Here is a 15355-nt window from a genome sequence, read left to right on the forward strand (position 1 = left end):
GCTGAACAGCCCCAACTTTCTCAGCCTGTCTTCATACAGGAGGTGCTCCAGCCCCTGATCATCCTCATGGCCTCCCCGGGACTTGTTCCAACAGTTCCATGTCCTTTTTATGTTGAGGACACCAGAACTGCACACAATGCTCCAGGTGAGGTCTCACAAGAGCAGAGCAGAGGGGCAGGATCACCTCCTTGGACCTGCTGGTCACGCTCCTTTTGATGCAGCCCAGGATACGGTTGCTTTCTGGGCTGCGAGCGCACACTGAAGCCGGCTCATGTTCATTTTCTCATTAACCAACACCCCCAAGTCCTTCTCCTTGGGCTGCTCTGAATCTCTTCTCTGCCCGCCCTGTAGCTGTGCCTGGGATTGCTCCGACCCAGGTGTAGGACCTTGCACTTGGCATGGTTAAACTTCATGAGGTTGGCATCAGCCCACTTCACAAGCGTGTCAAGGTCCCTGTAGATGGCATAACACCAATATGTGGAAAGTTCCTCAATGAAGGCTTTTACTGCATGGTTCCTCTATCTACTAAGTGATAATCATGAGATGCACAATATTGGAAGGTTATAATTGAAAATGTCTTTGGATCATCACTGGTGGCAAAACTTGTTTGAGAGTTATCAGATTAATCTAATAATGCCTATAAGGAAAGCATGAAACTGCTTTAGAGACAATGCTGTGATTACCTCTCTTCTCTTCCTTTCCCTACAAAAAAAAAAAAAAAAAGATAAATATAAACATATTCTCAGTTTGTTTCATGGTAGATTAGGAAATAAGCCACCATACGTGCTAAACATTTAAGAATGAGACTCAAATTTCTGAAACAGAGGAGGCAAAATATTGTATGTTAGCAGATATTTAAAACATCTCATTGCTTGAAACAAGATTAATGCATAAACAAGTATGTTTCTTAAGGTTATTAAGCATCTTGCTACATTTCCCCTCTGGTATTCTTGGGGTATGATTTATGAGAATCAGTTGTAATTTGGGCTGTGTCCACCATTGGTGTTTTCAAGCTGAGACATCTCAAGAAACTGATTTTTAAAAGGCTGGTCCATGTCTGATGACTATGGGTTTGTCCTCAGCTGTTTTTCTTTTCTACTTTATCTTTCTAGAGAATCCATTCAAAACATATTCTTATGTCAGACAGCAGATCTCTTGAGAAGTTTATTGCCTGGTCCTGCCTGTGGGAACCCTTTCTTGTGCCCCTTCTCACCATCTTCCTCCCTCTTCCAATTTTACTGTTTTTTCTGTCTCACATTCACTAAAAAAAATTAAAGCATTTCTGAAATGTCACAAACCAGGCTTCAGAGCTATGTATTAGTCTGGAATTTATCTCAAAATAACAGATTGGAACACAAAGCCTTCCTAAGCATATGAAGTCCAATGCAAAACTTTTTGACTTTATGCATAGTTTGAAATCCAGTCAAAGATGGTGTTCAGCATGGATATTTCCTCACAGGTTTAAATAACAGACGGTTTGTTTCCCTTTGTTTTATTCTTGTTCTTCTTAATGCCTTGAATTATCAGCTGTAAGTTACCTACTTTGCTGTAATCTCTTCGAGTTTATAGTTAGGTAACCCAGCTGTGCCTCTGCATTCCCGAAGTCTGTACATTTGAATGTTCCTGATTAGCTAGGATTTGTTTAGGGTTTTTTAATTAAAAATTAGTTATTTCTCTCTTTTCTGAGAACCAAGGGCCTCAGTAGAGCACTATCCTGAAATGTCTACAGAAGCCCTATAAACATTTGAGTCCTCAGGCCATATCCTTCAGTCAGCATGAGCTCTTCCAACAGTTTTTCCCAGGATATACGTCTGGCTATCTAGCACTCTCTGATGATGATAGGGCAAAAAGGCATGCCAATTGGTCAGATTCAGGAAGGATTTTATCTTATGTTTCAGGCATGTCTATGATCCCTGTTAGGCAATCACCTGGATCTTACAAATGTCAGCTATTTAGGGGTCCAGCTGTCCTATCATAATTCTCCTGGCTGCTGTTCTATTGCTGAAAATTAATACAGCACAAAAGGCAACTGGGGGTATCGTTCAGTGGGTATCAACAACCTTTCCTAGCTAATCCTTCCTCTGAGCTGAGCCATAAAAACTCCATCTCCAGTTTGACCTTTTCTTTTGCAAGAATACAATAGGCTAAATTGTACTATTTTGTCCCTGTCCAGTATAGTGCTGGTACCTTTTGTCAAAGGGAGCCCACAAAAATGTTCCTCTTTAGCTTGTAATAAATCCTCTGTCCCTTGGATGTGTGTACTTGCAGACAAGGCAGCAGGAGAGGAAAGACTTCAGTATATCTATCCTGTCCTTTCCATTCACCTTTAAACAGAAATTTTCCCTGATGTTAAGATGCAGCCCTGGAGACAAAAATCTATAAATGTGCTTGGAGAGAGGGATTTGTGCATGTTTTTGAAAAGTATGCAGAAAGAAACTTAATAGTGTTGACCTAAAACTGCTCCCTCTAAGACTAGGATTTTTATTGTTGAATTCAGTAAGTATTGATTTAAACTGAAGCCAAATCTGGCTTAGAATTTCATTTCATCGTGTAGATTTAGCTGGACTGACTGTGAGAGCTGTGTTGTGGATGCTTTGTCTCTCCAGAATACATGCTTCAAGTGACTTACATTCCAAAGACAAACAACAAGTATTTATTAAAAGCCCTGGTGTTATCTGTAAAAACTAGTGGGTTTCCCCTTATGTAGCTATCATTCCGTCAGAGCTAAAGACAGCTAAAAGCTGCCCAGAGTGCCAGGGTCATTCACGTACAGGGTTGTACTCTCTGGGGTACAACAGGGTTTGTCCCATGCACGACACAAAGCACACTTCAACAGACAAGAGTGCATCAGTGTGGCCACTTTCGCCTGGAGGATCTTCAGAGTCAATTTTACTCAGCAGTGTAGATGGTCCAAGAAAATGTGCCTCCTATTTGAGTTCTGACTGATGGTAGGAAGATTCGAAGACTATTTGCTGGCCACTTTTTCAGGCGCGCACATTGATTTAAAGCCTTCCTTGTCACTTCTATTTTGGAATATCATTGCCCTCAGAGTGGGGTGGGGTTCTTTGGTTTTTTTTTCATAGATTCACATCACAGAACCAAGAATAGAACCCATGTTTGTTGAACCGTGGAATAAAATTTATATCCATTTGAGGAGCTAATATAGCAAGGTCATGAGAGTCCCATGAGATATCTTGAGTGTATCCCTCAATCACACGGAAATTAATAGATGACTTTTGAACAACTTGGACAAAGTGACTGGGCTTGATGGAGTCAGAGACATGCCTTGAGGGATGGGGAAATTCGCAGTTAGTATGAGTAAGCTTTTCTAGCCAAGGAGGAAAGATGACAGTTGAAAGATTTGTCTTTATGAGCATGTCATATGATCTCAATAAATATACTGGTGTCTCAGCTGGGTGAGATGAAAGGATCAAAATAATTCAGCTAATGCCCTTCTTCTGTGTCCTGGGTAAGGTGTAGCAGTTATTTTTCTTAGTAGCTGGTGCAGTACTCTGTGTTGGCTTTAGTCTGAGAACAATGCTGATAACACACCAATGTGAACCTAAGATTGTAATGCTTATTGGTAAGTAGTCACATTTGCCACTGATGCTTTAAAATAAAATCAAGACAAACATTCCTGTCCAGTAGAACTTACAATGCAAATTAATTATATTTTTCAGTAACAGATCAAGGGAATCATAGTGGAAAGGTTAGCATAGTATAGAGAAATGGAGGTTTAATATGCAGGCAGATATCCTAGATGCTAGAGAGCACAAAAGTTATTGATGGGAGTGATGCAAAGAATGCCCAGTTTTAGAATATTATCAGCCAGGAATCAATCAGATAAAATTTCTTATGAAATATCTGTGTATTTGAGTGAATTTCTTCTTAGATATGACATTTTTTGAAGTGCACCAAGGTTCCCTTTCAGATTACAAAGGAGTATATTAAGGAGCCATCACTTTATTTGAAAAGATACACATTAGAAATACCAACATATTGGAGAAATATTGCTTCTTGAGCTAATTTTGCAGCCTGCTTAACTGTACTCTGCCTTAGCATAGTCCTGTATGAAGTGCAGCTCTGCTTCCAAGTATGTCCTGATTCTCTGTAGATAGTGGAAACACTTCTCTAAGCAAAAGACCTTGATGGAATTGATCTTGCTTTTCTCCTGAACTGAAATGTATGGTTAAGGTGTAAAGACTATTGCACGAAGATTAAATAATCAATTTTGCATATGAATTATGTTGTTCCATTTTTACAATGGCTGTGCTAATCTTTTTCATATTTATATGGAAGACGTTTGTTTTGGCTTTAATCTACATTTTCTGTGGACTTTGGCCTATTTAATATTTAAACATCTGAAGAAGAAATAGTCCATTCAAACTAATTGATAATTTAAGCAGTTTGGGCCTGAAAAATAAACTGAAGCTAGCGAGCATTTTTCAGCTTTTTCATACCCACTATTTCATCTCAAATCTTAATTACAGAAGACCTCATCACAGAACACCCTTAGAGTAAGTCAATTAATTTTATACAGTAGCCTAAAAACTACGCAGCTTATTGAATGAGGGTGTTTGCCACTGCTAAAAACTTGCACATATATCTGTCATCTTGGCCGTGATAAATCTAAGGCCTCCAGTATTTCCATTGTCTTACAATGCCACCAGTAAATGACTTGTCACTCAACAAAGAAGCAAATTTACAAAATAGAAAAAATAAAATGTAATTATCTCAATATACTTGTACTTCAAGTAATGATTTTCACAAAGATCTGTACTTCTCTAGTGCAATAACTACATCAGTTGAACAGGAATTTGTCACTGAATGAATAAGAAGAATAGAGATGATACCTGAAATTTTAAGGAAAACTCTTGAAAGTTGTAGGGTGGTAATAATGCAAGTGGAGAAGTGTTTCCAATATGAAAATTAGAGAGGAGACTGAAAAACAACAGCCTAATCAAATTTTTTGCTATGATGATAATCCAGGAAATTTCAACTTGGGGGTCTTGACACAAATTTAACAGCTTTGACCCCATCTAATTAAAATGTCATGTCACGTAACTGAGGCTGACAATAGAGTATGTCTGGTTTGAACTCTCTGAGCTCTGGCCCCTTCTCACGCTGAATGCTCTGAATGGATTCCACCTTACTGTTCAGAAAATATCTCTGAACTATATATACTGTGTAACCCTTCTTGTGGCTCCTCTGTAGGAAGGAACAAGGGAATCTACAAAGACAAGCTCCAAGCCCTCTAAATATTGCAGAGCTGCTGCTTCATAAGAACCTAGAGATTTTTGCAGAACCTAGAGATTTTGGGGGTATTTGGGAGCAGATGGTGGATCAGTGTTCAAAATGAACCATTGAGTGAGGAATGAGACCATGAAAGCAGTTCAGCATTGCTGCTGACTCAGTCACAGCCCAAAATTATACCCCCTTGCCCCCAGTATCTTTGTCTAGTCACTACTATGAACATTTGTCTTCTGGCTTTGTGATAACCATGGTAGCAAATACTGTTGATATGGAAGAAGCTAATTTCACCCATATCTGTTCTTGCAGATATTTTTTACTGTTTCTATAATAAACACAACTATATGCCTACACACTCTCACATATGTATATTTTAATTAATTCCTGCTCCTGAGTTTAATTACATGCTATTCTATCTGCAGATAGCGGCTGATAATGCAGAGATAAATTGATACTTTGTCAGGGTATTCAAACGTCCTTAGGAAATTGTAAATCAATTGGCACACAATGTGAGGTTTATGACTCAGCCATTCCTACCAGATTATGAAGTGAACGATACATATACCTCTCTCTAGGCTTGAGTATGTTAATGATTAACTGGGAATATTTTTTGAGTGATTTGTTACATTAAAAAGCACTAAAATTACTTATGCCAATAAGTATGTTATAGTTAAACTCTATATATTATTTAAACAGTTTGGTTACTGTTAGTGTGATTTATAAATGCAATATAAAAATGCTCAGATTTTTCACTGGTTATATTATTAGTCTCTTGATAAAAATTTCTTGCTTTTCTTCCATCTCAAGGGAACTTAATTTAAATATGAAGAATGGAAAAAAGCCCACTTCTAGAAATCTAAAGTAATCATGTCTTTAAGGCAGAGAAACCTTAGATTGAATTTGGAGTTAGTAAAAAAGAATGAAATGGTAACAAATTGTCTTATAACTGACGTGCGATAAAATGTTTTGCATGTTTGATGCAGCATTTGTGTTTTGAAGGTTGGATGTGTATCTCAGTAAAATATATTTATGAAGATGGGTAGTAGTTGATAATTAGTAAAAAAGGTATAAATTGGTAAACCTGAGGGAGAAAGAGTCTTGAAGTTATTTGCAGTATTTTCCAGTCACAGATTCCAGTAACGCTGAATTGAAAGTGCAAATACATGAGGATGGGAAAGTAGAATTATGAGGTTTTTGAATAAACAAAGATTTGAGGACACTTTATAGCGGGGAAATTGTTCAAACCTGTTGTTGTAAAGGAAAGGGAGGCATTAGGTTAACTTACTTACGTACTATCTTACTGGAAATGGTGCACCTAAAATTCAGGCTAGTGCATGTCCTCATTTCTTTTGATCTTTAGCATCTCAATTTCTACAGATTTAACATAGTAAACTGAATTACTGAGATTATCAGTAGGTCAACTTGAGATATATCCTTCCCAAGAGGTAAAAATGTTTTGCTAAAAGCAGACTTATATGGTTATTTCACTGTTCCTTAAATCTGGCATGCCATACGAAAAAAGAGGAGTCTGATTGGTGCTCCCATGTGTGGATGTACTAAACCAAACGTCAATAGTACTTTAAAGAAAGCACAAGAAAATACCCAATGGGTTAATTAGAAAAGTTCTATAGCAGGATTCAAATTAGGCTCAATGGGTCATGGAGAAATAGTTTTTATTTATCCAAAACCAGAAGTGGGATTCAAATCTTGATTGTGAGATTCAAGTAAGTTTTCAGGCTGCAAAGAAATGACATATTGTGAATAATTTAGGAAGGTCACTGACTGTTCTGACAGTTGCCTTGAATTTCCTCTGCAGTCCTGCTGTCTGATACACTGGCTTTAGTTTACAAACATTATTGGCACTTTGGCAGCCTAAGTTTGCTTCTTTCCTCCTTCTCGCTTTCCAAGATGTCTTATGCTTTTGTGAAGGTTTGGCACATGTCCACTGTCCAACAATCACAGATGCTACCCATGTATTTCCACTGCTGGCTAATAAAATCGCTCAGTACTATAACCTGGGTGTTTATGAAGGTTTAGCAGCTACTGCAGAGGTTGTATTGTCCCTTGCTCAGAGCTGGAAATTCGATATCCTGTTCCTCCTTTATTTTGCCTTCATTTCCTTATTTCCAAAAGACACAGAATTTGTTAGGCAAATGCTTGATAAATGAAAGTTAGTAATCATTATTAATAAGCCTTCTGTATATGCAAATTCTAAAACGACAGCATATCTTCTAATATAATTAACTAGTTCTATTTGTGCTATTGTGGATAAGGTTGTGTCAGCCTTCTTATCCAGTAAACATTTTTGTGGAGCTCAAACCCCAGGAAACAGATGAATTTATGGCAGAGCTCTGGATCTATATAGTTATGTAACGACTGAATATTTCATTAAATGTTTAAAAGATGTTTCTATTTTTCCTTAGAAGAGGTTAAAAGAATATTTTGTTTAATAATTTATCAAGATGTTCCTTCTCTAACAGAAAAATATCTGAGCCTATTAAAAATAGAGTATTTGACCATTATTTTTTAGCAGCTATTAGTATATTGCAAAAGGCTGAAGTAGTAAATGATTGTTACACTGGAGGTCATACAGTTATTTTATATACAGAGAAAATATTCTGTAACCTATTCACAGTGTTTTTCCTTAAACATTTATCCTCACTGAATGCAAAATCCAAACATCAGTCTCTTGCTGTTGCTTCATTCCAGCAGCCTCAGGATCTGTAACCTCTCTCTGCATTTTCCAATTGTAAATCATGTCATTTAATCTTGAATAACTGAACAGTGAAGTCAGTGTTCTTCATTAGCATACCAGAGACCTTGTGATGACGATGATTTGTGCAGCAGCGGTTTCAGATGAGCTATTGAGGATCCCTAGTGAGATCCCGTCAGGGGGAATTACTCTTATTGAAGAGCCTAATTCAATACCTGCTCCACTCACCTAAGATTTGTCTGTTCAAAAAAGTGTAAATGTGCTCTGGTGGTCCAGAAGCATGAGGTTTCCCAGCAGAGGGTCAGGTTCCTGTCCTCCCATCTTTGATTACACAGTTGTCTTAGGAAAACTGTACAATAAAATGTGCTGAATTACTTGAGGTTTGCCTTCAGAAGTTACTGGAATATCTGACAAAAAGCATCTCTCGTTTCCTTCAGCACGTGTGTTACCCTCCTTTGAGACAGCTATGCCAGGATCAAGCAGGGCATTTTGGAAGCAGGAGATAATTCTGGGTGTCGCAGATGATGTGCCGGGATGGGAGGCTCCATCCTGAGGGAAGTGGAGGAAGAGGAGGGCTGGCATAAGCCAGCACTGCTCAGGGAAGTTCCAGCACCAATATTCATGGTGATGGATGGAGAAGCTTTCTAAAGACTGGATGGGACCAAGCACGGTTTTCTGAACCCAGGTCCTGAAGTGAGTTTCCCTACAAGGATAGAGCTGATGAGATTACTGCTTACAAATTCCTTTTATCTCTCTTCTGGTTTACTTTTTAATTTTCTCTATTTAAGAAGTGTAATCATGCCAGTTTGCATTCTGAAAACAGGCTTTAGTTTGCTAGAAATAAGGAAACAATCTAGATGGATCCAGCTCAAAGCTCTGGCTTACACTGGGAAGTAGCAGTGGCAGGAATGCTTCAGGAGCTGTAGCCAAAGCCTTTGTGATTTGGATAATCGGGAAGAACCATGCTCAGTTTTTAAAAACATTTTTTGCTGACATGATTTTCATTCAAAAATAATTATTTTGTTTGGCTTCAAACATTCCACGGGCCACTACGGATTTCTTTTGTGGCTCTTGGCAAAGGGTAAAGAATCTAAGTTTGTGGCCAGAGAAGAAGGAAATACAGTTTTAAGTGAATTTATTTCTCGCTAAAATAAATCTTCCCAGTTCTTGTCACTTACATGGAATTCACTCCCTCACCTTTTCTTTTCACAGAAAGACACCTCTTACAGCCTTTATAAAAATACACAGATCGATGCTGTTTTCAGAACAGTTAATTTTTTTCAGCTGATGTGCCACTCTGAAAGATGCCATCTCGGATGTGATTAAACAAAGGAGACAAACATGCTACAGTACATTAAGCTTGAGCCAGTCTTTGGGGATTTGTTGAGTGACAGTGAAAAAAAATTCAGCAAATCACGTTGGGATTTGGGATGCTGGTAATTCTACATGTTGCTTTGGGTTGTTTTCATCAGTTGTTTTGTGCACTTGTGGTCCTTTTTGTTTTTGAAGCTCGTTATATTTATAAAGTAGTGTAGCAAACAGGCTGTATTAGTGCCTGATTAGTGCAAATAAATAACCATATGTTTGTGATGAGTCCTCTGGCTACTTGCCATGTCCAAATTATAGTGAACAGCCAATGCCATGCAAGCTACCACATGGTCCCTGCTCTAAATGCCTCAGATTAGTTTGATCACTTAGTGCATGGCTTTTGATAAAATATAGTACAGGAAATAAAAAATACAGTAGTGGTAAATTCTTCTTGATTTAATTATTAACTTCACATCCCTCAGTTCTAATGTGGTTCAGGAGAATTCCTGGTTTGACTTTTATTTTAAGTTGCTAGACATTTTTCCATTCATTTCAAACAGTAAAAATATTGACTATAATGTTAAATGTAAACATCTAAAGTTAAAGGTAAATGTTAGTAAAGTTAAATGTTAGTGGGAGTAGCCATCAGAAGAGAGAGGGATGGGGTGGGAAGAAACCAATAAATAATTGCCATTTTTGCTCTTAAATTCATCAAAACTTTGTCAGCAACCATAAAATTAATAGACAATAAAAAGAAGAAACCTTGGTCTAGGGTGATTTCATTATGCTCAAGACTTGCTGTGGGTGTATTTTCCTAGTTAATCCAAATCTCATAGGAAGTAGTCTGTTTTAGTGATGGAGAATTAATGTTGTCTTTAATTGGAAGACAAATTGACCTTCAGAGCTTTAATTTTGGGTTAGATGTGGGGATAGGAATCATCCTGTAACAGTTCAACAAGTTCAGTAGCTGAAAACAGAGTAAGCCAACCTGTAAACTGTGTATATGCAATTATAACGTAGTTTCTGGTTGGTAAAACAACCTGAAGTCAAATAGATCAGTGGTTTATCACTGTGGAAGAAAATAGGCCAGGCCGTGAATGCACCCAAAGAAGCATAGATCTGGTTTTGAGGATTTTAAGTCCAAAAACATATACAGATGACTCCATGGCATCAGCAACAAGATTTTCTGGGGATGCTACCTGAATTGTTGATGGTTCAATTTTCTTCTTGATTAAGGAAGTCTAGGTTTTAAATGTGCATTTAGTAAGCAAACCTTCATATCTGTCATAACCCTTCAATTACAATGGACTGTAAATATGAAAATGTAGAAAAAAATGTACGTCATCTGCATTTACAGTATTTCCATACAATTTGTTTCCTCCTATCTTCTAACGTCATTAATGCATAAAGCTTAGAAAAAGCTGTAACAGCAGCAGGTTCTGCTGTATTCACCTTGAACTTCTTTTAGTCTGATTCTCAGCCTGAATCTGTACTCAGTTTCATACCTAATTTACACAAGCAGTGTTACTGTCAGCACCTAACTATTTATGCCTGTGATCTTCAGCTTAGGTATGCCTGCGCAGAGTAAATGATGGCTTGCATTTGCATATTTTGCCAAACTTTGTGAGGGAAAGCAAAACTCTGTTACACAAATGGACAAAAAAGTGCAACATATTACGTTGCTAAGGCCATGTGTTGGCAGATCTAAGAACCAAATCCACATCTTCAGAGCACTCTTCCTTCACCAAGTGGCCATCTTTTCTTTCCAGTAACATTCTGCAAACGTGGACTATTTTGAGTATCTAGATCTGGCAGCACTTTACATCCTCTGCATTTTAGATTGTTCTACCCTTAGTACTTATCAGCTACGTGTCTCAGCTCCCTAAATCGTCATTCCCGAGGGTGTGCTACATGATCTGCCTGAGGCGGTAATTGCACAAATTATGATACCATGATGTCTCAGGGCAACAGGCAATAGCTGTAATCAGTGTGTAATACAATACTGATGCTTTCTTTCTGTTGAGTGAGGATCAGTCTTCAGAGTGAATAGGATAGAGTTTTCTGTCTAGATTTCATGGATCCCATTTACCAAATCTCAAGTGAGAGGCAACAGTTACACCTGTGTTTCCAACCCACATCTTCAATGCCTATAAATAACTGGTGGAAAGTCAGCAGTCCAAATTTTCCTATTGTTCTTTGAAAATGTTTGTTTGGTGAAGCAGCTTTAATATTTTTAGCTGAATTCCAAGTCGTTAATGATGAAATCTGCTATAGAAGAGTAGCAGGTTTTTGTGTACTCTTCCGATTAATACCCAAGATGCTGTTCTGCTAGCAAGCATTACTCCTTTCTTCCTTCTTTGAAAGACCTGGAAGAGAGCATTGTGTGTCTCTATTCTCTCTGCACACTGGACGCTATCCTAATTTATATCTCTGCTGATGCCAGTTCTGTGCTGAGTCTCAAGAACACAGCATATTGAACCAAGCATTTTGTTGTACATGCCGGCTTCAATGCTGTGAGTAAGAATGTTTCCTTTGCAGTGGAAAATAATTTAAGACAGTTCATTCAAAATGCCCGGTTGTACAATTCTAGTCCTTCTGCAGCCCCTACAAACCCAGATGCAGGTATTTTGCTGCTGGCTGATTTACTGAGATCCCTCAGATTTTCCACATCCTGCAGAACAAATAGTTTCTCAGCTCAAGCTCACGATTCTCTAGAATCAGGGTGCCTGTTCATCTCTGCTAAAAACCAGTGGGAGATGTCTCCATGCTTTGGTAATGTTGAAGAAGCCTGAGTTAGAAGATTTCTGTCCAGAAAATCTTCGCAAGCTGGCATGATTAATTTTTAGGTTGTTATACAAATAATTTCTTGTATGTGGGTTTTGTTTGGCATGATGCTTTAAAAAATGTCCAGTACAATGGTCTTTATGGCTGTATATTACCCCTTGAAATACTGTGCCGGAAACACTGGTGGGTTTAAACCTATAGTAATTGCAGTTTTCAACATGGCTGTAACTGTTTCTTGAGCATGGAAAATTATATAACAATGAGACCTCTAGAATGATGCCTGACTTCGTTCCACTGTTATTAAGTGATGGTTCATTTCTACAGAATGGTTTGTTCAATTTTACTCCATATTAGAGAAGATCAATGAAATAATATGATATTTGACTAAAAGTGACATCTGGAGTTGTACAGTAATGTTTGCTTTTCTTAACAAACTGACTTTTGCAAAAAGACTTTGATCCTTTCCTTGTATACACAGACTTTGAGGAGTCCATGCCTCTGAGGTACTTCAAAGTATAGCCTGGTGACATTATGGTTTAATAAATATATAGCTTTCCACTTTCACTTCCACTGACAAAATGCTCTTTTCAGATTTCCTTTACCAAACTTTTAGTATGCCTTTCAGCACCGAACTGGCCTGTAGCTGCTCCCTTAACAAGAAAATTTGTTCTCCTAATTCCAGCCGCGCTGTCTCGCAGGCATCAATTCATCACTTAAATTTGTCCTAAGTGCATTAAATAGAACACTGAAATTGTTCTTGTCAAATAATCTTTAAGAAGTATAGTATGACTCTGCTACATCCTTGGATTCTGCTCTAACATTCTATACTGTCAAAATAGAGAAGACATTACCCTCCTCCCCAGTAAAAATTCTTTAAGCCATTAAATTACATTATCATTTATAGATATTTTTATCTGCTGTATTTGCATGGCTATAGTTATGGATCTGTCAGTATTTTCACTATAAACCCCTATTTCCAGGGATTTAGGCAGTAACTCTGCCTTAATAATTTGCCCCAGGCTAAAGCTTAAAATGCAAAGTCTCAGGCTGAGAATAGTACTTTTTTTTTTTTCTCCATTTTGAAAAGCAAATCATTTTGCCTGGTCTTCAGTATGGGAACTGCAGTTGTGCCTGCAGGGAAGAGCTCCTGGAAGGGGGCCGAGGGTGTTCCCCCGGGCAGAGGATGAGCCTGCTTGGCTGTACAGGGATGGTTCAAGAGAAATCTTTCCTAACCCTCATCAAAAATAAAGGGGTGTCTATGCAACAGTCCAAAGATGGACTGCATCTTACACAGATGAATGCCAGCTAGATTTAAATGAGGTAGTAGCAGCAGCTCTGGCAATGTAGAGCTCAGCACAGGGGTTTTGGGTGTTGGGTTTTTTTAAAGCAGCATTCCCAGATTGCTTTTGCTGCAACTGCTAAACCTTGGCTCTGCTTTGGTATTTAAGTGGAAGCTATCCCCATCACTTGCCAGCTGCCATGGTAACAGTCTTGCCCTAGTATTGGAAAATCAGTGCTATCACCCCAAAATTATGACAGTGTCTTTGAAATGAAGAGCTTCGGGGTCTCTCTTTTTGGGGGGCTGGCTTTATCTGGCATCAGCTTTTAAGCCTTTCAGTCATTTCAGGCTTAATTTGAAAACATGCTTTCAATCTTTTTGATGTGTAAGAAGCTGGTTTTATTTATTGTTATAATTAATAAATGAACTTTGGACTAATCAGATGATTCTAGAGCTGTGGTTTTAACAAAAATGCAGAAAAAAAGTATTGCAGGGCTTGAAATGAAATTGTTGAGTTGTAAATTGGCAGAGATTATTTCAGTGCTTTCTGACACTTTACACATACTTACTGTTTAATTTCTCTCCATCTCCTTCACCGCATTTTCTCTCTCTTACAAAGTGCCACAGACACAAGAGCCTAAATTTCAGTTCATCACCAAAGAAATAAAATGGAGGGGGGAATAAATTGATCATAAAAAGAGAAAGCAGCCATTATTTGCCTGATAATTTCTGGTAATCAGCAATAATGAGAACAGAAATAGGGAAAGTTCTTGCTAATTACATCATTTTTTTGTATGCAAAATGTTAATGTTTTCATGAGAGGCAGCAACCATTCAGGGGAAGAAAAGGATGCATTTCCTTAGAATATTTGCTGCAGGTGGCTGTTGTTTAAAGAGGTTTCTTTCTTTGTATAGCTCATGTTAATGAATTAAAATGGGCTGCTGTGATATCTAACTGATCCGGAATTGCAAAGATTTTTGGAAAAAAAGATAATTTGCTGTGAAGTTTAAAAAATGGGAGTGAAGGTAATGAAACAACTGTGAGAAATAAGGAAATAAGATTAGAATTGACCTTGCTGCTATGAAGATTCCTCTCAGCTCTTGTGGAGTGGGAGGGGAAAAATCAAAGATGTTAACCTTATTCTCTTTTTTCCCTTGCCTGCAGAAGGCCTCTTGGCACATACATCACTTCTAATCTTATTTCTCTTTCTTGTATATATTGCATTAACCTCAGTTTGCGTTTGGCTTGTTTTCTGCCTTTAAAAAATGATGTGTGGGGAGCTGTACCTTCCGTTTGGCAGTCTCCAGTGATTTGGATCTTAATTTTCACCAACAAATAATTTGGTTGGAGGGCAGGTCAAGTGGCCTCCTGGCTAACAGAAAATTGGTTTTGAAAATGCACCATATGCATCTCTTGACAAAAAAGCGTCTTGCCGGTACCCGCCTAAGAGGCAAGGAAGTCAGGCATCAGACTTCTCCAGATACAAAGATGGTACCTGTGGCCTCTGGTATGAATTAGTTTCCAGGTTAGCTTGAGCTCTAGCACCATATATTGTGTCTTGCCATGTTTTATGACTCCTTGGAGCATAAAAACATTGTTTTAGAGAGATACATACTGGTTTTAGAACTGTGCTGTGGCTGGCAAAGACTTTGCATTTTGCAAGTAGATGCAACAGCAGTTGTTTGGGAAGTGGCTCATTGTGCAGGCCTTTTAGAGACATTTGTCTTGTCTCTGTAGTCACTGCTGCTGTTGAATAATCTGCTGGTTCTCCAGGGTTTTGTTGTTAATTCTGCTTAAGATTAAGTCCTGCGGAACTAAAGAACCCAAACTATAGAATCATAGAATAATTAGGGTTGGAAAGGACCTTAAGATCATCTAGTTCCAACCCCCCTGCCTTGGGCAGGGACACCTTACAGGGACACCTTACACTAAATCATATCACCCAAGGCCTCGTCCAACCTGGCTTTGAACACTGCCAGGGTTGGAGCATTCACAACCTCCCTGGGCAACCCATTCCAGTG

At 38.3% G+C, this 15355-nt stretch overlaps 1 long non-coding RNA gene across 1 annotated transcript in view; it reads left to right on the forward strand.

The window, feature by feature from the left end:
• Positions 1-15355, forward strand: part of LOC130597663 (uncharacterized) — a 155126-nt gene that overhangs the window by 58509 nt on the left and 81262 nt on the right. The window lies entirely within an intron of this gene.

This window comes from Pezoporus wallicus, unplaced genomic scaffold, assembly GCF_028554395.1.
Source record: "Pezoporus wallicus isolate ANWC-B61680 ecotype Strahan unplaced genomic scaffold, APGP_CSIRO_Pwel_v1 contig_6783, whole genome shotgun sequence".
In the NCBI taxonomy this organism is placed as follows: Eukaryota; Metazoa; Chordata; class Aves; order Psittaciformes; family Psittacidae; genus Pezoporus; species Pezoporus wallicus.